This window comes from Cloeon dipterum, chromosome 3 (genome assembly GCF_949628265.1).
Source record: "Cloeon dipterum chromosome 3, ieCloDipt1.1, whole genome shotgun sequence".
Classification (NCBI taxonomy): Eukaryota; Metazoa; Arthropoda; class Insecta; order Ephemeroptera; family Baetidae; genus Cloeon; species Cloeon dipterum.
Genome location: NC_088788.1, coordinates 4,247,388 through 4,274,273, shown reverse-complemented (window position 1 = coordinate 4,274,273; position 26,886 = coordinate 4,247,388). Strand labels below are relative to the sequence as shown.

The 26,886-nt window shown below is 40.1% G+C and overlaps 1 protein-coding gene across 9 annotated transcripts in view; it reads right to left on the bottom strand.

The window, feature by feature from the left end:
• The window catches only part of LOC135941341 (protein O-linked-mannose beta-1,2-N-acetylglucosaminyltransferase 1-like), a 216,458-nt gene that overhangs the window by 40,219 nt on the left and 149,353 nt on the right, over positions 1-26,886 (bottom strand). The window contains exon 1 of one of the 9 annotated variants that reach the window (XM_065486752.1): positions 11,244-11,381. The exons of the other annotated variants lie outside the window; for them this stretch is intronic. The gene's annotated coding sequence lies outside the window, so the exon portion shown is untranslated. Of the gene's footprint in view, positions 1-11,243; positions 11,382-26,886 lie in introns of those variants that run through there. 9 annotated transcript variants of the gene reach the window in all.

The window sequence follows — 26,886 nt, the reverse complement described above, 5'->3', positions numbered from 1 at the left end:
AATGTGCTGGAAATACTTTGAGACAACCCGTTTCAATATTTCTTAGTGTCTTTACTTGTACAATTCAATCTACATTTTGTATAGCCAATCCTCCTGATAAAAAATCACTTTCGCACGGATCAATTTGTTAGTTTTTTTATAATTAATTTAAATTCCAATCTAATTTTTTCTTCTCTTGTTTTGCTTGACTTGATTAATGATCTGAATTGGTCAGCGGAACAAACAGCACAGCAGCACCATTCATTTACAAAAATAACAACGAGAAGAGAGGCCATTTCCTTGGTGAGTGAAAAATGGTTTTTACAGAAGCAGCTCTGTCAACAACAACGTCCCAAGACCCCTGCTTTAAGTATGATTAAATAACCATTAATCACGAGGCATAAAATCAGGTCCTTGGAGGCGACCAAATAATAATAATAACACTGCTTAGCATGTGATAACGTCTCTAATGAAAAAGCAGCCAGCGTGTGGTTCTTCACGCTTGAGTGTGTTTTCCTTTCAATAATTCAGCTGTCGGCAATTGGAATGACATTTATTCTTCCCAGTGGAGGACCGACGACGACTCTCGTCCGACTCAATGCAAAGAAAGAAAGGGGCCCATTCGTCAATATATAAAATGCGGCCGTCTCCGCGTTCCAAAAGAGGAGACCTGCCGAAAATAACTCCTTTGAAATGTTGCCACGGGGCAAGCTGAGTGTCCTTCCAAACCGAATGCCTGTATTTTGATTAGCCACCGGGCGGTAAATTGCAATTACGGCAAATATTGACAGTAATTTTTTGCTCCAATCAATCCTCTATTTGTTTTCATTAGCGGCGGACTGAAATAGCATTCGATTGGAATTCCCGCGGTGGCCCGTTTGTAATGTGAGAGGGAAATAATATTTTTCCAATCTCGTCTTCTGGGGAAAATTTTTGTTTGCTGTTGACAAATTGTGATTTGAATGAAGCTGTATGGCATATAGATGAAATCGGATTGTTTGCGGGAAAGCAAATAAAAAATTGATGTTTTGTGCCTCACCACAACCCACATGCATTCAAACCTATAATTAATAAATTTGATATCTAATTATACACCGATTGACATTTAATTTCCTGAAACGTTGTTTATTTACAATCAGCGGGGTCCAGATGTGCGATAAAATTGGTTCTGCGCAGATCCAAGATGGCGTCTGAATGTGGGAAACAAAAAGATCTCTTTGGATTGCCGTCCGAGTGTCAAAGAGTTTGTTTTTACGATCCAAAAGACACAATAAGTACAAGTAATGCAAATTATGTCGACGAAAACTTGGTTCTTTTCGCACATTTTCAGGTGACTGTTTTTTCGCGCCATACTCCACCGGACGCCATATCTGCGCGTCGCCCGAATCTGGACCCCGCTGTTTACAACAAAGCAATTCTGGCTTTAGAAAATTGCCCATTCAATCCATCTTTTGTGAAATCATCTCTAAATTGTATAAAAATAACATGAACAGGCAAATTTAAGCATTTCCCCAATTTGAGAATAAATTATTTTTTCTAAAATTTGAGGTACAGATTAACTCTATTCTGTTAAAACAAAATAAATTCATCAACTACCTCTCATAAGATCCCTTCTTTTAATAAAACAATCAGAACCATTTTTTTGTTTCTCAAAAACTAATTAAATCATGTGGTCGAGTTACGAAGAGTGACGTGCAGTGGCGAAACAACAATCCCTCAGCGACATGTTTCATAAGCACAAACTGGGATTTCGCAGTTTCGCTATTTCCATCATGGCGAGCAGCAGATTGATGGCTAGCAAATGAGCAACTCTCAGCGGCAGTGACTGCATTCGAGCGTTGACTCGGGCTTTACTCCGCAACCCCGTGCTGGTCGGCCGAGCACAAGTGCAACTTTTTCGAAATGGCAATTTTCGCATGCACACGTCGCCGCTGTTAATATTAATTTATTCAAATTACGTCGGGCCGACGAGCGTGTTACGTTTTAAACAGCGCCGTTACAAAGTTTCAGCTGATTGCAGTCACGATTTTTTCCCCGGAGAAGCCAAACTTCTGATGATGGAACTTTTAACGAATCATTACTTTATATTAAGCAGGACGTAAAACTCGTTCGCGCAGCTCTTTCTTCGCAGTTTGAAAATCGTAAACTCGTGTTTATTTCACTGAGCGAAAGGTGCTGCTCCTGTTAAGAGGTGGATAAAAGGGAAACAATGCTGTTCATTTGTGCATTGTTGACTCTTAGCAAGTGATTTAATCTATAATTAAAGAGGAATGATACTGCGAAAGCCTGGAAAATGCTTGTTGCCAATGCATAAACTCGGCCCTTAGGATTCAGTTAAAGCCTAAATTGACCTAAGTAGCAATGTAATTTTTTTAGAAAATTGGCTGGAAAGTTAGCGTGCTTTTCAAATGGTAATGGCTGTCTCCTTACTCGAAATCCGATTTAATCTCAAAAGCAAGAGTTTCCCCAATAAGTGGCATACACCGTTGGACAGATCTCCACGAGAGGAATCGGAATATGCCAAGAAAATATGTTCAAGCACTCAACATTTTGGAGAAAATTGGCAAAATTTGAATTATTATTGTTGGATGGTCCTTTTTTACTATTGCAGATTGTTGAACAAATTGCTTATGGCATCCAACAATTCAAATAATTTTCAATTATTGCCCTGTATCATTCCACTTTAAGGATAATTCTCCAACTGAAGGAATTTCCTATTGTGAAACAAATCTCACTGCTTGATTATCTCTCGGAAATTTAATCGGCACGCTGGGCGAATTTAAGCTCTTTCCAATTTTCAGATAATATTTTATGAAACATTAAAAAAAATGAATGGGGTAGTACTACGGATCAATGGAATTTTTAATAGGATGGACCGTGAGAAAAAATAAAAACGCAACTTTCTAGATTTTCTCTGCATACTTTGATTTATCTTGACACGATATTTCCAAAATAGTTGCTCATGAGGTCATGAGAGAAAATTCCTTTAAAGCAAATAAATTAACTAAAAGGGGGCAGGAAAATCAGGAGATGTTTTTCTCATAAATATACGCGAAATGTTCATTGTTGGCCAATTTTATTAGAGTAGTTTCCCTGGTGCAGTATTAATTAACCTTACAGCTCCTATATAACATTGAAACTCTCGACGCAACATTTTATTTTCCCTCCGCTTTGATGTTCCAAAACAAGAGCTTGCACTTGACGCCCAAAAGTTTCGAGGACCAGGAGGACAAATGTTCAAGTTTGGACTTTGAATGCGCAAAGGAGGCGATGAAGCCTGACAGATTCTGCTCCATTGACGCTTAGAAGCCGACTTTTGTGTTTGCGCATTCAGAGAGAGCTGATTTTCCCGCGTCGCAGTAGAGCCGACGAGAGTGTCCCTTTGCATCCGTATTAATCAAGGCCAGTAGCGAGCCAACGTAGCAAATGGGCACAACAAGGGAAGGGGTGAAGCCCCCTGCGGCGTCGATATAATCAAAACTTGGCCTGTTTAGCAACGCAATGAATGCGAAAGAACCCGACGCGCCACAGCGGAATCAGTTTACGGGGCTGGCTCACTTGTGCTCTGATTGTGAACTAAAGCCCTTCCAGTGCAGCTCACAGCTCAACTTGAGCCAACATGCTTTTACTGTGCCGCCGAGACAATATTCCTGCATTTGCGTGCACAAAGGTTATCATTGTATCAATATAGTCAGGAAGGAAACTTTCGCAATATCCCTAAAGAGAGAAGCATATAATGAAACAGCTGGAAAATGGTGATACGCAGGAATGAACTGGATGAAAATTAATTTAGGAGCAAAAATGCCGTTGCTTAGCAACGGAGAAAATTAGTTGGTTAAGGAAAAAATGATATTAACTATTCTCAATAGTGTAAAATGAATTTTCAGTTAAAAGAGATAGTGGTTGTCATTTAAAAAGAGGAATGATGCTGCAGAAGCCTGAAAATGCTTGTTGCCAATGCATAAACTCACCCCTTAGAATTCAGTTGAAGCCTAAATTGACCTAAGAAGCACTGTATTTTTTTTAGCAAATTGGCTGGAAAGTTAGCGTGCTTTTCAAATAGTAATGGCTGTCTCCTTACTTGAAATCCGATTTAATTTCAAAACCAAGAGTTTCCCCAATAAGTGGCATAGACCGTTGGACAGATCTCGACGAGAGGAATCGATATATGCCAAGAAAATATGTTCGAGCAATGTAAATTTTGGAGAAAATTTGATTTTTTACCATAGGAAGATCCTATTTCAAATTGTTGAACAAATTGTTAATCGATCAATTGTTTATGGCATCCAACAATTCAAATAATTTTCAATTTTTTGAAAAGTGCGACCACTCGAGGTTGTTATCATGTTGAATATAATTAAAACCAGGCTTCATCCTCGTTGTCAATTAAAGAGAAATTCGTCTTCTTTATTTCTCGACCAGTTTCGACGTCATCAAGTACGTCCTATTCATGAGGCACTTGAGGCAAGCTCCAAAGACCAAATAAAGAAGACGAATTTCTCTTTAATTGACAACGAGGATGAAGCCTGGTTTTAATTATATTCAACATAATTTTCAATTGTTGCCCTGTATCATTCCACTTTAAAAATTATACGACACCCTTTCTTTCAAAATTCAGGGCAACACACTTAAATTTTGGACTGAAGTCTTCAAGGATAAAAAATTCTGGAGGGAGTGTTCGTAGCTTTCAGAATATTCAATTTCGATCAATCCTTCTTGGTTGAGTACTGCTCTTAACAAATTAAATATACCTCTCAATTGCTATTAATTCTAGAAATCTTGTATAAGTCTTCTCGAGATTCATTTTATATAAATTGTGACGGTATACCATTAGCCTCCCAAGTGCATGTTTGACTAAAAGCTCTGCAGAAAAGACTGCGTCGTCCTCATTTCGAAAGTGAGGCTCCCTCTCTCTCTATCCGCCTGCAGGAGTGAAAAGTTTAAAATGAAGAGATAAATTTCGCAGACGACGACGCACTTGGAAACTATAGTATTTAATTCACTGCGCGCTGGGGCCGCCCCCACTTTCCTGACTGGGCATAATTAAATAGTTGCTGCCACCGGATAAGACAGCGGAATGCGGCGCTTTTAATTCCGCTGGCCGGCTTTATCAGGGCACAAAGGCGTAAAACCCTAATGAGACTGGCATCGGCAGGTGGTGGGCTGCGTGACTCCCGACTCAGTTTCATGTTTCCGCGTCGTAAAGATGATCCGGCAGCTCAGCCACGCCACGCGCTCGCACGTGTGTGTATTTTACGCGAGCAACCTTTCCACCCCTTTTGTTCACGGGTACGAGACGAGAACGAACAGTCGAGAGAATGGAAGGAAGCAGGCTTTGCTTGTTCATTCCTTCGGCAAACATTCGCCAAATCCAGGACGAATTACTTTATTATACGTACCAAACGTACGCTGCCCCAGATATTTCAATTCCAGCTCTAGGGTGACCGGATTCACGCCTAAAATCCGATATAAACTTATTCAAAATATATTTGTTTATGGCTCTGTAATAATTGAACTTTGGTTGGCACGTTTAAATTATTAATTATTCATAGTTCTGACCAAATATTATTTTTTCTTTGATTCACAATGAAATTCTAATTTAATTTTGATGAGGAAAGATTTACTGAATTAAAATTATATTTATTTTCAGACTCTGCACCATGGCAACCCGAGTGAGCGTGGATGTCCGCCCACCCTCATCAAGAAATAAGGCACTCTGAACCGCTTTTTAGAATGCTCCACTTTGTCAGATGTGTTGGCATATATATACTCCATCCTGAAGGAGGAAACAAGATGTGTGCATCTTTGCGCTACGATTGTTTGACATAAACTTAATTATATTAAGTACTAAAGTGTACAAACTGTAAACATGCCGAGCACTCTGTTTTCAGCTGGTAATTGAGAGTTCATAAAGAGAAGCATCATGTTACAAAGGTCACAAAGGGTAAAATGAGTTGCGTACTCCAAAGGAGCTAGTTTCAAATTTAGTTTCTACTCTGGTTACTGTTGTCTCTAATCAGAATTTAAATCGGTTTTATTTAACCCTTGAAAATCTTAGGCATTCCATCGCGCCCAGCATCTACTTTGACGCCCAGTTAAATGTCAATGGCCATAGTTTGAGCGAATACCACAAACTGTTATAATCTGATCTGTTTAAATAAACTTGTCCCCAGGAAATTAAAAAAATTCAATCAGGAGAGGCATTAAAAAATCTAAAAAATATACCACATAACAAGCATTTTTAAGCTTTGATTATTTCCCAACCGCTCCGAGCAGGGACAAAATCATTTTCCCCGAGCCACCACCGTTGGCACCTTGGCTGTTGGCGTAACTACAACAACACACGTAACATTAGCAGTGAGAGGGCAGAGAGGCCTTATCGAGAATCTCCGTTGGGGCCGGCCCGACGAGTGACCTCTGCGGCGCGGCGGCGGATTTCGCAACACCCACCATTGCCGAGGAGTGAGCAGAAACAACAGCTTTGACAGAAATCGCCGGCGCTAAGTGAATTCTGACAAGGGCTCTCGCTTCCGTGCTTTGAAGACGTGTCCAAATTTAATTAAATCACGTCACGCGGCTCAAAAGCAGGCCGACAGGCAGCACCTACGGCCGCACCGCACGCGCGCGCCGCGCCGCTCGTCAGCCATCTGTGAAATCCATCTAAACGCGGTGTCACGCCATTTCCTGAACACGTAGGATAATTCCTGGTCGGCACACACGCGCGCAAGCACATATACACCATAATAATAATAGCAGAGCGTTTCGGTCGTGTGTGCTGTATGTTTGTGTGTGTGTTTCGACCGAACCGACAGACGGACATGCAGGCGCACGTGATGCAATTAAAAGCCCAGTGCTGGGTGTGCATGTGTACCTCCTAATGGGGTCTACAACAACAGCTCTAAAACAGATAAACAGATTATTATTATTCTCATATTTCACTCTCCCTCTCTGCTCTTGTCTCTTTCCCTGTGACAGCCATGCAGGTGGACTGTTTGTTTGTTTGTTTTCTGTTGGGGCCAATCTCTGCTTTCTGCCGCGTGTGTTTAAAGTATAAAGACTCCTGCTGACGAAACAAACGCTTTTGCACGCTCTGTATATGTTTGTAAGGTTGCTCTTCAACGAAACACAGTTCCAATTACTCCATTAGGGCTTCCAATAAAATTATGAACGTGTTTCTCCTTGCATTTATTACAAATATTTCATATTTTCACGGGTAAAAGTGAATCAAAGACACCTAAGTGTGCCAACGTGTGCAAATGGAATATTTAAAGGTTTTTCAGTGCTAAAAATTAAATTTTACGACAATTCACTTAAAAATTCAGCGCTGATCCAGGATCGACCGCCTCTTTTAATCAGTCGCAGTAAAAATATTATATCGTTTTTCGATATTCATCATCAAAAGGTTGCTGTGCTTTTTATTTTTAACCCCTGTGAAACGATATTGAAAATACGATATTTTTTTTTCATTTATTGCCGAAACATTTTGAAAGTGAGGCATCATTGGCCCTTTTCTGTAGCTCGTTCTGGGTCGGTGGGTGATTCGTCCGATTAAAGTGCTGGTCATGTAATTTTAGTAGCCGACTGTTTTTTTTCTAAGAATTTATAACGGCAAGTGTCAGCACGTGTATTCACATAATGGGAGAGTCAATTTTCTATTTCAAAAGACAAAATTCTTTTAGAATAAAATTAAATTTATTGGCTTGCACGTTTGAGCGGATGCGCTATGCGTGCAAATTGCTGTGAGAATTCGAGCGATGTTTAGGGTCGAGTGTGGGCTGATTTGCACCACCTATATACATTTGATTCTCTTGCATTGCGATGACGAGTCCATTCGGATTTGGGAGTCCGACTCGCTCTTGCTGCTTTGAACCTTTCCAGTAATTCACGAGATGAATGTCCATCGTTTCAATAAAGGGCAGTAACGCGAACTGGTCCTATATTCTCCAATGAGGTCCGTGCGCGCTTGAAACCTTCATTTTATTCATCTCAAGCTTAGACAAATTAAAATCAAAGTTTCTTGAATCCCGTTTCCATGGAAATCAATTAGAGTCTAGAATTTAATCGCACAACACTCACCCCTGGAATGTGAGATCCAGGACTTTCCAGTTCAATCTGGTGGGAGCCTATTAGCTGTCAATTAACACAGATTACTCTGCATTTCCAGGATTCCAGTGGTTACTAATCACACGGCTGAAACTCAACCCATCCAAGCATATTACGGCTACGAGACAAAAAGTGTGTCATCTCTGAATAGGAGTCTATTTCTCTGGTTACGCAATATTACACAACTCTATCTGAAAGATCTACTAATGATGTAAGTCATAGAAAAGCGTCACATTTTAATAGTCACTCCAATTAAATTCATCAAGCACGAATGCACAGCCAAAAGTTTTAGACGAGATTCTGATATCAATTCATGTTATGAATATCACATTTGAAAACCTAGAGAGCAGAGGTAAAACACCGAGTATAATAACTGCACTCTAATTACTCGCCGTGATCTGATTTTCACACACATTCACACTGCTATCATCATTATAAAAAACACTGCTTTTCAAAGCAATGAAAAGAGTCTTTCGTTGGCGCTTAGTCGTAATCGGGGTGGCAGGTGCGCGTATTATCTCGGCAATAGACCAATTACGAGCAGCAACTGAGTGAGTGAGTGAATAATTCACGTGCCGTGCTGGGCTGTATGTGTGTGTGGCTCACTTTTGACCAAGCGCGCGAGACTCTTGATTAATGAGCGCATTTAGGCTGCTGCTTGTTGTGCCCTTTGTGACAGGCGGCGGGAGGTAAAATCGCTTCCTCTTAGTGTCCTGCAAATGAAAATGAACGGCCCGCCGGACGATGAGTTCCAACCGGCAAACAAGCAGGGGTTGTTTCCAGCGCCGCTCGGACGGAATACAAAAAAACAAACAAAACCGGACGAGAATAAATTCAATTCACCCTCTGTTTAATTCAGCGGGATTTTGAAAAGGTTTTTCCCCTCGCAGAAACTGAATTTAAACATGACAAAATAATGAAGACTTCTTTATTAAAAACATGAGATTTTAAAGAGGAATGATACTGCAAAAGCCTGGAAAAACGCATAAACTCATCCCTTAGGATTCAGTTAAAGCCTAAATTGACCTAAGAAGCGCTGTAATTTTTTTTAGAAAATTGGCTGGAAAGTTAGCGTGCTTTTCAAATGGTAATGGCTGTCTCCTTACTTGAAATCCGATTTAATTTCAAAACTAAGAGTTTCCCCAATAAGTGACATGCACCGTTGGACAGATCTCGACGAGAGGAATCGGAATATGCCAAGAAAATATGTTCAAGCACTGTACATTTTGGAGAAAATCGGCAAAATTTGAATTTTTAATGTAGGAAGGTTCTTTTTTATTATTTCAAATTGTAGAACAAATTGTTTATTGCTTCCAACAATTCAAATAATTATGAATTGTTGCCCTGTATCATTCCACTTTAAATAAAAGAAAATAAATAAATTCAAAATCCAAATTTGGACAGGAATAAAGGAAGATTTCAGCTTCCATTACACCCATTAAAAACCAGTTTTGCCCATGCCATTCGATTGAACACGAACTTTCCGTATAAATAACCTGATTTTTCACGAGTCTGACATTTTAGGGTTACTCCAGTCAAGGAGCAGAGCAAACCAATTGGCGCTGCAGATCTTGTGAAAGAAACTTTTGATTGTTTGCCGGCTGAATGGCTGCATCAGACTTTCGGCTGCAAAGGGTGGAGAGTCGCCCACACCATCTTAAAGGCATTCATCACGCCGCACCTTGAATGGCTCGTTAATATACAAGACAGCAGGCAGAGTGAGCCGCCGCGAGCAACTAATTCGTTCGTTGCTGCTCCTTGTGTGCCAGCGAGCGAGCGCGCCCCATTAACCGACAAATAATCCCGCAACTCTCGTCTGCGATGTTCGAATCGGCCCGCGCTCTCAATAAAGTGGATAGACGATTAGTCGAGATGAAATATTCAACTAGATCTGGCTTCGAAATTCATCAAATATGCACACTGCCGCGGACTTCAAAGGAACGCGAAGGTTGGCAAATTGGCGAAAGGACCGATCAAAGCCAAATTACGTGCAGCAGCTAGCAAATCTCTGCTGATGAAATTGAGTCAATTCTATCCAATCAAGTGATTTCAGGAAAAGTATTGTGAGAGGTGCAAAATTCTGGAAAATTGTTTCTACTTGAAATATTCGCTGAAATTTTCCGGGTGCTGTTAAGTTTCCGAGAAAATCAGATCGAAAGTTTGTGTTGGGCATTTTCTCCCCATTATTTTTTTACCGGTGGGTAAATTCCCCCAGTAACTCAAAAACCGTTGGATGTTTCGCGGTGAGAGGAATATTTTTTAAATTGCAGTATTGAAACACACGTCTTTAAAGGCCACATTGTTTCAAACTACAAAATTTAAAAACTGTCTTAAGTAAAAAATATTGAACGACTTTATTTGATAGCGTTGATAAATTAAAAGATGCCAACTCACTCTGACTTTAGGAAAGCTGTTTTACGCTCAAATTCGAGGAACAGGCATCCGTCGACAGAACTCAGTCAGAGGAATTGTCCCTCGTATGATATTATTTAAACGAGCCAACGGAGGGTTAGCAGTTTCAGTGATATTAAAATTAAATTGATTTGAGGAAGAGGAATTAACAAAGAAGATTGACTTTACGAATTAACATAATTATCTTTGCATGAAAAAATATCCTTCATGAGTGGGTTTAAGCCGAAATTTATCCAGGAGGCAAAGTTAATTTTTGAGGGAAGGGTCAGCAAACGGATAAAACTGTCTCGCTATTGATCGATTTTATTTAAAAACAATGAAAGCGAAATTTTCCTTGAAAATTTTAAAGATATATGTTCTCATTTTAAAATTGCAAATAAAATAAAAAAGTTACAATTTAAAATACCGCTCACTGGAGCAATTGTTAGCAATGCAAATCAAATACGAAGGCTCTAAGGTGAAAATTCTGCTTATACCAGAGAGCCCTTCATGACTAGGGCACCACTTAGAGTGGAAACATGTTGAAAAAAATAAAATCTCACTTCATGTCCGTTTATTTCATCACAAGAAACGTCTCTATCTCGAGTGAAACTTTTGAACCAATGAATAGAAATTTATATCCCTGCATCAATTTTGATTTAAAAACATCTAAAACTGTCAAACACCCTTAAAAATACTTAAATAACCTCAATCGTTTCGAAAAAAAATTATCATCAAACGAATAAACGAACCGACACACTGTTCCCTACCTGAGTTCCAAAACGGATCACAAAACACAGTTGAAAAATCCAAGCGCACGTCGAGCAGTGACAACAGCGAGGGGAGCAGCGCAGGGGATGCTGGCAGCTCACCCGCTCACAGGACACTGGCGTCTCGAGCGGCACCCACCAGCCGACTGCGACTGCGAGAGGGAGAGAGAGAGAGAGAAAGCCGCGAGCGCCAACGAGCGGCGCACTTGCACCGCCGCGCAGCGCACCCCCAAATGTATGCATGTATATACAAAGAAGCGTGCGTGAGTTGCTTTCGCCTCTCGGCTGCTCGCCCGCTCGCCGGCTCTCGGCTGCACACGCACATTAGGCCGCAACAACCCTTGCAGCATGTCTGGAATACACAAACACGCCCCCGTCGCCAATTAGTTCCACTCCTCTCTCACGGGAGCAGGTGCTGCAAGGATTTTTACAAATTTCGTTCTTCATCTTCCGTTTGTAAACAAGCAAGCATCTCGTTCTCAATGCTCACTTGAATATTCAAAAGGCGTAAACTGATCTGCATCGACATTTTCCTTATTTATGTGACCCGATTTTGCTCCAATGAATTTTTAAGTGGATACGACGGGTTGAATGGAAAGGAATGTCTTGTAAAAAATTGTTAATGTGAGATTTATGTTTGTAGGATTGAAATTTCCCAATTAAACAAGCATATCTAATTCTAATTCTAGAAAAAATATATGCGTTATTTATTATGTATCTCTAGGGAAGAACAGGTGGTAGAACTGAATATAATGAGACTTTGTAAAATTTCTTGCAGAGCTGAATCCGATTAAATCGTATTTTTTGTTATTAAAAATGAGGAAGCATCAATGCTGGATCTACCAAATGCATTTATTTTTCTCTAGCGTTCAATATTTAAACGCTTCAATCTAAATATTTTCTGATTTCGAATAAAAACAGCAAATTTAAATTTTACCTACAAAAGTAATATTATTACTCTTTAGATATAAAATAGAAAGTCATTAAAAGCAAAAGATAAGTTTGAAAAAATATTTTAAAGCGAAAGATTCTTTGATTTGATTTACAATGAATTTAAAAATGTATTCTGGGAATGACTGAAAAATTATTAATAACATACTGAAAATCCGTCAAACGCACTGTTTTGCTATTTTATTTTGGACAAAAGCGGAAAGCTCAACATAAAAATAGGAATTCGATAAATTTCCTCTCTGTGTGATTTAAATTTGGTCCTTTGTGCGTCCGTTGGAATGATCTGCTCCCAATCAGCGCTGATGTAAAACTGATCCAGATCAATCAGAGGAGACACGCGTTGGCGGTGCACGGCCTCCGTGCTCCACGCACCCACCACCCACAAATCACAATATAACGGATTGACGTGGGCACGCCATGTATCAATTATTGTTTTAATCACAGAATTTATGGTCGGCAAACAGCACGACATCGACCAACTGGCTGCCCCTGCCCGCCGGCCGCTGTGCAATTTGCCGATCATGTGTGCGGAGCAGGTTGCATACTCGCTCATCAAAGCGATTCAATCGTGTGCGCCGCTTGAGATTTGATGATTGCTGTCTCGAGCATTTCCAAGCCTTTCCCCGGGGAACGTCATAAATAATATTATCAATTTGTTTGATTGCATCGTTTATCTTTCTCTGTCAGTCTTCAACTGGTGCATGATCAGAAATTACGCATGAGAGTAGAAAAACAATCCGGCTGGGATTGCAAATCGGAATGCAGAACTTTTTTTTATTACAATACAAACATTGACCACGTATTATTTAAGTTTCAAAATTAATTTAACAAGCCAAAGCTAAAATATAGGAGAGTCAACTCCCACATTTATTAATTGGGACAGCTAATAAAAAATTGATTCTGTAATTTCAGCGCCCTTTTATTGACAGTTAAGAAGGCACTGGCCAATTTATTTTAAGTCAATTAATTAGTATTTAAAAATATACAATTAAATACATCATAAAATATACTAATTTGCAGCGGGGGCCAGTTTTGCGATAAAATTGGTTCGTACTGCGCAGATCCAAGATGGCGTCTGAATGTGGGAGAAAAAAGCTCTCTTTGGATTGCCGTTCGAGTGTCAAGAGTTTGTTTTTACGATCCAAAAGACACAATTAGTTAAGAGTAATGCAAATTATGTCACAATATTGACGAAAACTTGATTCTTTTCGCGCATTTTCACGTGACCGTTTTTTCCCGCCATTCTCCACCATCGTCGCACGAATCTGGACCCCGCTGCTAATTTGTAATTTACAAGTCAATTTATATAAGACATTTCACTTCCAAAATACGTCCAATGCATTTATCTAATTAAAAAATTAAATAATTAAAAGTCTATAGTGAAAGAAGGGGGGCCCTATACCTTTTTAAGTAAGAGTAAACTGCCATATGTACTCGCTGGAGCAGCACCGGCAGTCGGACGCGATTTCCATCATGCATAAGATTATTCCAGCAGCGTCCATGCTTTTATCACCGCTCCCGGAAGATTCCTCACATCGCGTATGCAAGTGAAAGCATAAAAGCCAGGACATCGGCGGGCTCGTGCCATCACGGAAGGCAAAAATTTATTTTTATTCCGTTCAATTCAACGCCGAGCTCTCTCTCTCTCTCTCTCTCTCTCTCTCTCGCGCTCTTTTATTTACTCTGCCTTGCCTGGCTCGCTCGGCTTTTACGATCTGAATTTCTGAGTAATTCCACGGCAAGCCTCTTCTCCGCCGTCTCTCATCCGTGGCGTTGAAATATTCAAATATCGCATAAAACGCCTGGCAATTCGATGCAAAGACGGCCCGGCAAGTGGAAAACACTCATGCTTCTCGCCAAAGTGCCGCCGCTGGGAAAAACCGCAGACAAATTGAACCCTTTCGTTCACGTTTATCTACATATCTTATCGTATCTTCTGATTCAGGTCAACGCATTGATTTTCCGCGAACAAGCTGCCAAAGCGACCAGTTAATGCACGAATGGGATAAATCCCTTTCTATGTACACTTAAATTGAAATAAGGCGCTGTTACATCGATTTCCGTCGAATGGATAATGTCATTACTGAGGAAAAGAACAGTTCAGCGACACATTCAGTTGGTTGATAAAATTAATTTAAATTTCTGCGCATAAATCAGTGTGGTAGTGAGTTGTGAATTGTTAGCCTTTCTTTTGGCACTGAGCTTTTGCTTAGAGAAGAATGATACTGTAAAAGCCTGGAAAATACTTGTTGTAAATGCAAAAACTCATCAATTAGGATTCAGTTAAAGCCTAAATTGACTTAAGAAGCACTGTAATTATTTTAGAAAATTGGCTGAAAATAGAAAGGGCTGTCTCCTTACTTGAAATCCGAGTTAATTTCAAAACCAAGAGTTTCCCCAATAAGTGGAATACACCGTTGGACAGATCTCGACGAGAGGGATCGGAAGATGCCAAGAAAATATGTTCAAGCACTCTAAATTTTGGAGAAAATTGGCAAAATTTGAATTTTTAATGTGGGAAGGTCCTTTTTACTATTGCAAATTGTTGAACAAATTGTTTATGGCATCCACCAATTCAAATAATTTCCAATTGTTGCCCTGTATTCTATAATGGAACTAGAAAGATATTGGAATTTATTTATTTTAGTACGCGGGCTGTGTTCCCAACTTCAAAATTAAATTTTTGCCTATTTTTCAGACCAGATAACCAATTCGATCTTCATGCAATTTAAGCCAATTAAAATCCTTTTCACTCGTAGACCAGAGATAATTTAATTTTTTATTTATTGAGAAAAAAACCAGCAATGCAGTCGGCTGGTGCTCGCTCAGTTGCTTCATTCGCAGCGATTTAACATAAAAACACGTGAATAATAATTTATGTCTTTATAAAAATAAAGTGCGCAGAAAAATAATCTTAAGTACATTCACTTCAATTTTGTCTCTCAGGTCTTTCAATTTGCGCGGCATTTGGTTCCAGCAAAATATTTACCATAAATAATTCAAAAACTAAAAATGCAACATAGAGCTTTCTAAACGTTGAACAAATTGTCAACCCAGAAGCAATCTGCCGCATTCATTTTTTGTCTGCAGGGAGATTGTCGCTTGAAAAGCAGCAAAGACTTTCCACCTTTTTTCATTCTTTTTTCCCTGTTGGCAATTCACAAGTTTTTTGCTACAAGAATATTATGTGCGTTGGTAAATGGCGGGAGCATCCCTCCCGCATTGAAACTTTTCCCCGGCCTGCTGAAAACACAATGGCGCGACGCACGACGCAGTTTCCCGCTCGCGCAGGATTTGCAAAATTGACACTCGTGCCGCCCGAAGAGCGCGGGGTGAACAAAAAAGTGCGAAAAGTGCGGGCTAAATCAACAGTTTGACGCTCTAATGGAGTGGCGGGCAGCGCGCGCCATTCCGATGCAGAGCGTGCTGCAGAATTAATTCTGCCAGCAGTCAGTTTGCAGTACACGCAGAGTTAATCAAGGGGAGTGCCGCCGATGCTCGAGTGGAAATTGCGCCTGTGTTTCGGACGGCTGAATTTTTCCTTCTGCGCGCTCTGCCTGCGCGTTTTTAATTTAAATGTAAATCAAATGACCTCTCCCCGACGCCCTTGGCGCAGGCTAAGAGGCGTAATTGCGTCTTGTCTAGAGCAAACTGCATGATGTGCCGTCCTTAATTAACAGCAAGATCGTTCAGACAGAATTGCCTCGGAGACCAGCATTGTCCGACTGATTTCGTTATCAGGTTTAAAAAAAAGTTATATACGAAGTAAGACTGACAATGAGGAATTAACGCCATTATGAAACATGAAGTGGCTTTTGCATGGCACCAAGCGGCACGACTGGTGGTTGCTTGAAAGATTAAATCGATATATTTACAGGCAATATTTTTATTTCATATTATCTTGCCATTTACAAACTAGGTCCACATTCATAATTAAGCATTACTATGCAGCATTCCTAATTTAAAATTTATTAATTTTGAAATTGATGGTTCCAAATTGTCTGTCAGTTTGAATTTGCTAAAAAGGAATTTTTCTTTGCAAATATTCTCTTCGAAATATTTCTCCTGCCGTCTATAATACGACAAGGACGACTCTTGTTGGAGGTGATGTCAGTTTGTTAGAGGAGTACATAATAATACAAACATATGTTAACAAATATAAAAGGAAACAATTTAAAATGGAATGATACAGGGCAACAATTGAAAATTATTTGAAGTGTTCGATGCCATAAGCAATTGATCGATAAACAATTTGTTCAACAATTTGCAATAATAAAAAAGGACCTTCCTACAGTAAAAATTCAAATATTGCACATTTTCTCTAAAATTTACAGTGCTTGAACATATTTTCTTGGCATATTTATTCGATTCCTCTCGTCGAGATCTGTCCAATTGTGTATGCCACTTATTGGGGAAACTCTTGGTTTTGAAATTAAATCGGATTTCAAGTAAGGAGACAGCCCTTTCCATTACCAGCCAATTTTCTAAAAAAAATACATTGCTTCTTAGGTCAATTTAGGCTTTAACTGAATCCTAAGGGACGAGTTTATGCATTGGCAACGAACATTTTCCAGGCTTTTTAAATAAAAAATCATATCAAGTTTTATTTTTCTAGTATCTAGGAAATTAATTTAGAATAAACTGATTTTAACAATATGTAAATGAGACTTCTGGTAAAATAATCAGTCCGTTCATTTCAGGGGGTGATTGAATTAATTCTACTATGTAACAATCCATTTCCATGGCAATGGCCGTACTTAAGCTCGACGCCCATTCGGCGCCAGTAAGCACACGTAACCGATCCAATTTTTTTTTCTACAAGTGGCGTCCATTTGGGCGATTTATTCAATTCTTGTTTTGCGCTCGTCGGAGAAGAGCTTTTCGTCCGACACTCTGGTTAAAACTGCAGCCGAATTCCACGAGTACGAACGGCGCCATTAGGGATTGGAGGAGCCATTCAGTCAATTTATCCTCAGTCGAGACGGCCGACCGACCGGCCCTGCTGCTATTTGCATGCGAGTATTTGTGCTAGTAATTACAAACAGCACGTGTTGAGCGACGGAGGTTGGCTGGCTGGCTGGCTGGCTTGCTCGCAAACTGTGCTGCTGCCGAGCTGTTTTTACTGCCGTCGAATTTGCCTTGCCCGTTAAAGCGATACCGTTTCCAATTTGCCTGGCACGCTCTCGGTTTGATTGGATTAGTGCGAATGAGCGCTTTTGATTCTGGAACAGCCGGATTAGTGACAAATCCAGTCTTGAAAGCACACTCAATGGCTTTTTCTCTTTTTGAATGGCAAATTAGAGAACTGAATGTAAAAAAATAAAACGCTAATCTGCTTATGCAATTGCAGTGGTGGTGAAATTAATGGATTGTATTATTTTTGTGCTGCATGTTTGTTTGAGTACTCAACGAATTGAAAATATTAATAATGAAGTGTTCTATAAATGGATAAAATTAAAAAAAAAAAAATAAATGCCATGCAAAGTTGACTAGCTGTTTTTTTCTTTTTAAACTCTGTAGATGACCACAAAAAAATGTTTGTCCTATATTCACCTATTTTTCAAAGCTTAATTTTTTGGTAATAAATTTTGGAGTCAAAATAAGCAAAATTAATGAAAATTTGCAGGGATTTAAACCCATTTATCAATTACAACTTCAATCAATGAAACATAGATTACAATTAAATTTAGAAAAAATCTCTTTCTTAGGATTAAAGAGGAATGATACTGGAAAAGCCTGGAAAATGCTTGTTGCCAATGCATAAACTCGTCCCTTAGGATTCAGTTAAAGCCTAAATTGACCTAAGAAGCAGTGTAATTTTTTGAGAAAATTGGCTGGAAAGTTACCGTGCTTTTCTGGTAATGACTGTCTCCTTACTTGAAATCCGATTTATTTTCAAAACAAAGATTTTCCCCAATAAGTGGCATACACAATTGGACAGATCTCGACGAGAGGAATCGGAATATGCCAAGAAAATATGTTCAAGCACTGTAAATTTTTGAGAAAATTGGCAAAATTTGAATTTTTATTGTAGGAAGGTCCTTTTTTATTATTGCAAATTGTCGAACAAATTGTTTATCGGTCAATTGTTTAAGGCATCCAACAATTTAAATAATTTTCAATTGTAGCCCAGTATCATTCCACTTTAAATATAGTTCAAATTTGTACATATGATAATGCAACTTCCATTTTTATATCAATTTTGGGTAGGACAAAATTGCCTTATTACTTTTTAAACTGAAAACCTTCTGAAGTTGTAAGAATGTTTACATTTTAAACAGATATGCTTACTAATTTTTGTACTACCTGTTGATATGAAACAAAAGAAAGAATTAACATTCTTTTATTCTAGAGCAGGAGCAGTTTTTTTTTCAAATAAAATTAAAAATATGAACTCTATTTATTTAGATTCTATATAGCTTCATGTCTCTCGAAAAATTGTTTGAATTCATCAACAATGAACCGATAAAAAATTAAATTTGGCTGTGCAAGCCTGGGCTTTATTTGTAATCTGTAAAATTTAAAAAAAGACATCCACAAATAGAACATATATCATGATACAGGCGGGGGCATTTTTGCCCCCTGCTAAGAACGTAAAAAATAACACATAACAACGTTGTGTATTTGTCAAAAATATTTATCTTGTGATTGAATCATTATTGATAAAATTTTCAAATCGAGTTCTTAATTGAGGAAAAATTTGAATGACAGTTAAAGAGGAATGATACTGGAAAAGCCTGGAAAACGCTTGTGGCCAATGCATAAACTCATCCCTTAGGATTCAGTTAAAGCCTAAATTGATCTAAGAAGCGCTGTCATTTTTTGAGAAAATTGGCTGGAAAGTTTCCGTGCTTTTCAAATGGTAATGGCTGTCTCCTTACTTGAAATCCGATTTAATTTCAAAACCAAGAGTTTCCCCAATAAGTGGCATACACCGTTGGACAGATCTCGACGAGAGGAATCGGAATATGCCAAGAAAATATGATCAAGCACTGTACATTTTGGAGAAAATTGGCAAAATTTGAATTTTTATTGTAGGAAGGTCCTTTTTTTATTGTTGCAAATTGTCGAACAAACTGTTTATCGGTCAATTGTTTAAGGCATCCAACAATTTAAATAATTAACAATTGTTGCCCAGTTTTAAAACAGTTGGTTTTTTAAGATAACTGCTTTCTAAATGAATTATCGCTGAAATCGTCAATATCTGGCCAAAACAATAAATCTTTGACAAACAACTTCAAATATATTTTAGAATCTAAACATCTTCCTGCTGATCCCAAGATTTCTTGTGCTCTCAACGTCCAAAACCTGTTTTAATAAATGATGATGATCTTCCAGAGTGAACTCTAACATCATGAAGGTAAATCATGTCTCATGTCTCACGTCTCTAGACAGCCATCGATCCACGTGCATATATATAATGCCGTCGCAAGGCGATTGTCGTCGGTGCACAATTACATACGAGCAATTAGGCGCCATTGGCAATTTCTCAAGCCGCCTGGCGAGACAGCCAAAGGGTTCGTTCAACCTTCAACCCCTCGGGGGTGTTATTAAGCGGCGGAGCGGCGAATTAAGCCTGTAATTGGCGTGTTTATTTATGCACAAGCGGCGGCATAAATCGCGCGCTGGCAGAGTTCATTTTCGGCCAGGCGCACACGCACGCCCGCTCCCAGTCGTCTCAATTAGGCCCACGGACGGAACAATGGCTGCTGCGCCCGTGATGAATGGCACTCGCATTCATACGATATATGTATGTACACACGCGGCTTCTTGTTTGCTGCTCTTGCTAACTTACAGCGGGTTGTGGATTTCAATCAGTATTAAGGATTTTATGCTAAATTGAATAATTATCTGTCACCTCACAATGAATTATCAGGGTTGTGCCGGTTATTTTCCTCATTTGATTTAATTTGAATTGTTGGATGCCATAAACAATTTGTTCAACAATTTACAATAATAAAAAGGACCTTCCTCCAGTAAAAATTCAAATTTTGCCAATTTTCTCCAAAATGTACAGTGCTTGAACATATTTTCTTGGCATATTTCGATTCCTCTCGTCGAGATCTGTCAAACGGTGTATGCCACTTTTTGGGGAAACTCTTGGTTTTGAAATAAAATCGGATTTCAAGTAAGGAGACAGCCATTACCATTTGAAAAGCACGGTAACTTTCCCGCCAATTTTCTCAAAAAATTACAGCGCTCCTTAGGTCATTTTAGGCTTTAACTCAATCCTAAAGGACGAGTTTATGCATTGGCAACAAGCATTTTATTTTGTATGCACTTTAAAATGTCTCATAATTTCAATTAATTTTTTACACATAAACTTAATTCAGAGATAATCCTAAAAATAGCTGTTAAGCTGTCTGAAATCACGTGGCAGCCGCTTCGATTTTATCCAATAATCAACAATCCAATCAAGGAAGGATTAGAGCAAATGCAGTGAACATTTTCCCATCAAATTCGCCAGCCCAGGGGCTGCTTCTCCTGCCGCGAAATCCAGTCGCGTGGGTAAACACGACGCGTGTTATTGGTTGGAGATGGATGCGCTTTTCCGCTTTCGGCAAAATATCCAGGTCGCGTGACACGAAAGTTTCGCTTTTCGCCGCCGCGCGCTTACGAAATATGCACGTCATCAGATTTATGCGGATTTTCTTAGATTGCTAGCCATTATCATCGGTCCGCGTGTTTTCCGCTCGCTGCTCCACTTTCGTGCGGCTCCATAACAGCACGGCTTCTGGAAATTTGATCGTTTTTTAGTCGACCGTTGATGGCGGGCCCAAAGCCATTATTTCTTGTCAACTTACCCGTCAGAAATGTAAAATTGGCCGTTTGTATCGGTGTTTTTCATTTCCGTTGTTTACATAACTGACGTTAAATCATCTTTTGTTAGCGTGAGACGAGAGAAATGAGAATTTTAATCGATATTTCTCAAAGCAAGTTTAAATTTATATTTAAAATTTTATCTCTCAGGTGACCTGATTGCTTAATAAAATAAATTACAAAAGGTATATTTTATATAGTTTTTGATACAGCATAAGTGCTTCCCCACATTTTAGTTTTCATTCCTCTCGTTGAGACCTATACACTGTATCTAAAATGAGTCAAGCTGACAAGGAAAAAGCTGGTCAGCGACGTAGTGACGAGGTTAAACCTTGTCGCGACAAGGATAAAACTTGTCAAAGTGCGATGACACGGTTAAAACGTGTTGTAATGAGAGGTTTTATCCATGTCAAAATATCCTACTCAAAATGACACGGTTAAAACTTGTCAAAACGCGATGACATGGTTCAAACGTGTCGCAATGAGAGGCTTTATCCATGTCAAAATTTCCTGCTCAAAATGACACGGTTAAAACTTGTCAAAACGCGATGACATGGTTCAAACGTGTCGCAATGAGAGGCTTTATCCATGTCAAAATTTCCTGCTCAAAATGACACGGTTAAAACTTGTCAAAACGCGATGACACGGTTTAAACGGGTCGCAATGAGAGGCTTTAACCATGTCAAAATTTCCTGCTCAAAATGACATGGTTAAAACTTGTCAAAGCGCTTTGACGCGGTTCAAACGTGTTGCAGCAAGAGGTTTTATCCGTGCTACGACGCAGGCAAACCGTCAATCTCGCGTGAGCTTCAAATCTCAGACTTAGAGCAACACCAACGGTCATTAACGATGTGCGTCCAGTTTTATCCGAGAATTCAGTGCGATACATTTGATTTTTAGTGCATATTCCCGCTCATGGTCGGAAGCTTTGAGGAATATGCACATTAATTATCCAAATTGTGCGAAATTTGGTGTTCGTGGTGCCTCTGGTGCTGGATTAAACCAAAAAGGTAAGACGCATTTTTATTTAATTGGGATAAATATCATAATTCAATGTCGCGCGGCGAACACCTGGGGCGGCGGTCAATTGGGTGGCCACGCCGGAGGCGGCCAGCACCGGGGAGGGGGGCATAACTTATCGGGGCGGCCGGTCAGAGGTAGTGGCCACCACCAGGAGCGGCCGCAGCGGAGGCGGCCATAGCACCGGGGATGGCGAACGTTTGAGCGGCTGGCCAGCGGTAGTGGCCAACATCGGGAGCGGCCGCGGAGGAGGCGGCCAACACCGGGGGGTGGCGAGCGGTAGTGGCGTGACCGCAGCGAAGGCGGCGAGCTGTAGTGGCGTGGCCGCAGCGAAGGCGGCCAGCAGCGGCAGGCTACCAATGACGCTTGTCAATTTGACAAGTTTTTTCCTTGTCAAATTGACGTTTAAAATTTTTAACGAGGCAGCCGCCGCATTAATTGGAAGCATCCAGCGTTAGCTGCGGCGGCCAGCGTGCGGCGGCCTGCGTAAAGCGGCCGTGGGGTGACAGGCCAGCGTACGCGGTGGTCACGGGGTTGCAGGCCAGCGTCCAGCGTACGCCACGGCGGCCAGCGTGCAGCGGCGGCACGGCGGCAGGCCAGCAGTGACACGGTTTAAGCTTGTCAAATTGACGATGACCGCGTTTTAACGAGTTTTAAGCTAGTCAGCGACGTGGCTCTGACAAGCTTAAACCATGTCAAATTGACGATGACCGCGTTTTAACCAGTTTTAAGCTTGTCAGCGACATGGGTCTGACAAGCTTAAACCATGTCAAATTGACGATGACCGCGTTTTAACTAGTTTTAAGCTAGTCAGCGACAGTATGCTCTGACAAGCTTTTAGCTAGTCAAGAGCTTAAAACCGTGACGAGTTTAAAGCTTGTTAAAACGCGGTCATCGTCAATTTGACAAGTTTTTTCCTTGTCAAATTGACCCATTTTAGATACAGTGTACCAGCGGGGGCCATATGTGCGATAAAATTGGTTCGCACTGCGCAGATCCAAGATGGCGTCTGAATGAGGGAAACAAAAAGCTCTCTTTGGATTGCCGTACGAGTGTCAAGAGTTTGTTTTTACGATCCAAAAAAACACAAATAGTGCAAGTAATGCAAATTATGTCACAATATTGACTAAAACTTGCTTCATTTCACGCATTTTCACGTGACCGTTTTTCGCGCCATACTCCACCGGAAGCCATATCTGCGCGTCGCACGATTCTGGTGCCCGCTGATCTATACATGAATGTGCAGCTGTTAAATATCCTTTAAGATGATGCTCATTAGAAAAGTATTTCGTCCTGGTCCCGGCAAAATTGTGCAACGTTCAACAAACACCCAAATTTTCACTGTCGAATTGATTGTTGCCCTTTTCTTGCAACAAGGAAATTAGCGTTTGGTTGTTGAAAGCTGCGCAATTTTTCCGGGACCAGGACGATTTTCTCAATCAGTTCAAAGATTTTTGAGATTTTATGTCGAAAATTGAACATTAAATATGTTTATTTATTCATGTTAAATTATTTTGCTTAAACGAAACCATTTTAAGAAAAAAAAATCGAGTAAACGCCTGGTAACATTTTTTGGTATTTATTTCATTTATATTCTTCCGCTTGATATTATGGTATGGATTCTCAGCAAACTAGAATAATTACTTTAATAAGCAATCTTTTAAGAACTAAACGTGAGAAAATTGACATGTACTATCCGTTTCCTTGAAATTCTTACAATGCAAAACGTCCAAGACGTGCTCTATCGAGTTGCACAAGAACCAAACGTATTTTAATGCACATAACTCTTTCATTCGCATTTTGCAAATATAATAAGTTAAAGGGTTAGTTCATAGTGAGTTAGAATAAGAGGAAATTGTAAAAGATTTTTTCTTTTCTGTGTTTCTTTTCCTATGTTTATTTAAATCAAAAGCTCCAGTTCATTTAAGCCAAGGGCTCTATGAGAAGTATCAAAACACACGTCCTGGTACGGTTTTAACATTGCGATATTTGTTCAAACAAGCGCCTTTGGCTCCCAGAAGAATTTCTTTCACTCGCACTGCTCGCGATTTTCAACCAGCAAAGTTGTTTTCTCACATCAAAGTGCGTATGAAATTAAACTTTCAGCAGTTGGACGAGTGCGGAGGTGAGTCGTGGGGCTCAAAGAAAAAAAAGATCGGCACATGCATGATTAACAACGCACACTGCAGCAAATTTACAGCAGTGTTTGCAAGAGCCGCGTGTTTGCCCGCTCGTCGACACACGGAACAAGCTGGAATGGATTATCTTCGCTTTTATGCACGCGGTGATGTCAACTGTTAGCTTTTAATGCCCCACAGCGTGTAATTAGATAGCAGCGTGCGCGCGCCACACAATTTTTTGCGCCCTTTGGGCTCGCCCGCACAGCACATAGAGGAAAAGCTGGGTGGCATTTCCAATGGCGCGTATGTGTGTGTGTGTTTGTGAGTGCAAGTATGTCGCTAATTAGTGCCACGCCCTATTGTTATCCACGCGAAGAAAAACAAACAAAGGGCATTTCGCCAGAGACCGCCGCCGAGCGAGGTGTTCTTGCTTTATATGAAAAACAAAGGCGTCGGGTTACGGATTTTATGAAAGCTATCTATTTGGGCTCCTGTTCAGCATGGACCAGATTCGTGTGACGCGCAGACATGGCGTCCGGTGGAGAATGGCGCGAAAAAACAGTCACGGGAAAATGCGCGAAAAGAACCAAGTTTTTGTCAATATTGAGACATAATTTGTTAATTGTGTCTTTTGGATCGTAAAAACAAACTCTTGACACTCGAACGGCAATCCATTGTTTCCCACATTCAGACGCCATCTTGGATCTGCGCAGTGCGAGCCAATTTTATCGCACATCTGGACCCCGCTGATCCTGTTAGCACTCATAACTGACAATTGTTCGCTCAACAAGAGGGTTTCGAGAGCCCAATTATTAAGAATTGTAATTTAATCAATTATATCTCTCATTAATCTGCATGATTATAGGTTTTTAAGTCCTTAGAACTAATTGAAAACATTTGTTTTAACGTTTTTTACGGGATATTTTAGAAAACTCTGAATATCTGATGTCCTCGTTGTCAAATTCATAAAATAATAAGTGTGTTGGATTCCTCTGGCTGAGATTAATCGAACAAAACGCCAAATTTATGGTAATCTATCATATTCATGGTAATAATTTATGGATATTTTTATTACAGTTAAAACACTCGCCATTTAAAAATTTAAAAAAAACCTGGACCACGTCACAAAAGAAGTTCCAGGGATTTTTAACCATCTGCTAAAATATTTAAAAACTAGATTTTAACAAATATGAGGGCTTGCAGGCAGTAATAAATTAATTTTAATTAATTTGAAAGCATCAGGTTATTTACAGTGTGTCTGATTTCCTCTCTATTCTCCTAAAATAGGAAACTCATTGCAAAAACCCAGTTTGCCGGCGTGAGTAAAAAATTGACTGATAGGTCGCGAGACCTCAAAAAGATCCATTAAAATACCGACCAGTTTAATCAGTTGCAGGTCCAATTTGCGGCCACGAAGCCGACCGCACGCATTAATATACACGCCCGGCATTGGATTGGAGCGAGCTCTATTCGTCAGCAGACAGGAATAAACCGGGCGATAAGGCCCGCTATCGGTCAGCCCCGTGAAAAGAATGTTTTCTGGAGGGTGCATTTTTCATCTGGCAGACGCGGAAAGTCATAAAAATACATAGTTAAAATAAAAGAACAACAAGAGGCGCTGGAGCAGAAGGCGGGCGGAATGAAGTGTTATTCCGCGCGCGCTGTCCGCTTAATTTAAGGCTCTGCGTGTTGGCGTACATATTCTTCGCTTCTGTTATCAGCGGCAAGCATCCCACAATATTTTGAATAAATTTGAATACAAGCAGCACGCGAAAAAACAAGGCGGCGGCGGCTCCGGCAGCAGCGCGGCCAGAGGCGGAAATATTATTTAATTAAGCTTTCATCGGATGGAAAAGACCGGTCTTATTTTTCTTTGCCACCGCCTTTCACCCGATGATGATAAAGGAAGACTGGCGCACGACGTATTTTTATTATTATTATTATGGCTTCTTCATTGTTCGCTCCCTCTCCTCTGCACGCTACGAGTGCATTAATTTAATTTTTCTCCCTGATCCATATTTTCCTTCACCGCTTGAGAAAAACGTAATTACACGAGGCGTGTCCACAAAAGAAGAAAGAACAAGAAATTGTCGTGGAAAGAGGAAGCGCCGCCACTTCCGTCCGCACCGCCACCCTGATGAGACGCCGAGGAAAGAAAAGAAGCTGCCCCCGAGACACGCAAGCTCAATCTACACTTCTTTCGCAGGGCAGTGTAGAATGCTTTTTGCCATTTGTAGAGCGAAATTATTTCACTTGAAGTACTTTAAAACCAACGATTTGGTTACTGGACCAAAATTTATGTTTATATTTCGAATGATGGCTTCAAAAATGGAGAATTTACGGATAGGTACATGAAAATTGCCTCTGCGTCTACCACAGAATCTTTCAATGCTCCAATATCTGAAATTAATAACTTTAAGAGGTGTTTTTTGAAAAATTAAAAATTTTTACATTTCAAAACGTAAATAAAAAAGTCAAAATTTCAACTAACAATGGTTGGAAGTCTAAAATATAAATAAAAATCATCGTCCACGTCCCTCGGCTCCCTCCCTCTGAAATTCGTGTTCCAGAATGAGGTTCTGTGGCGGAATTCGCTCCATACTCCAGAGAGCTAACTAACTTTTCTCTGCTTCTTTAGGGGTCTCTGGCAACACTTGAGACGTTTCGGCAGTTAACAATCCACGCCAAAATTAGCTGCGGGGCGTTTGTTTGGTGAATTTAATTGTGTGCCC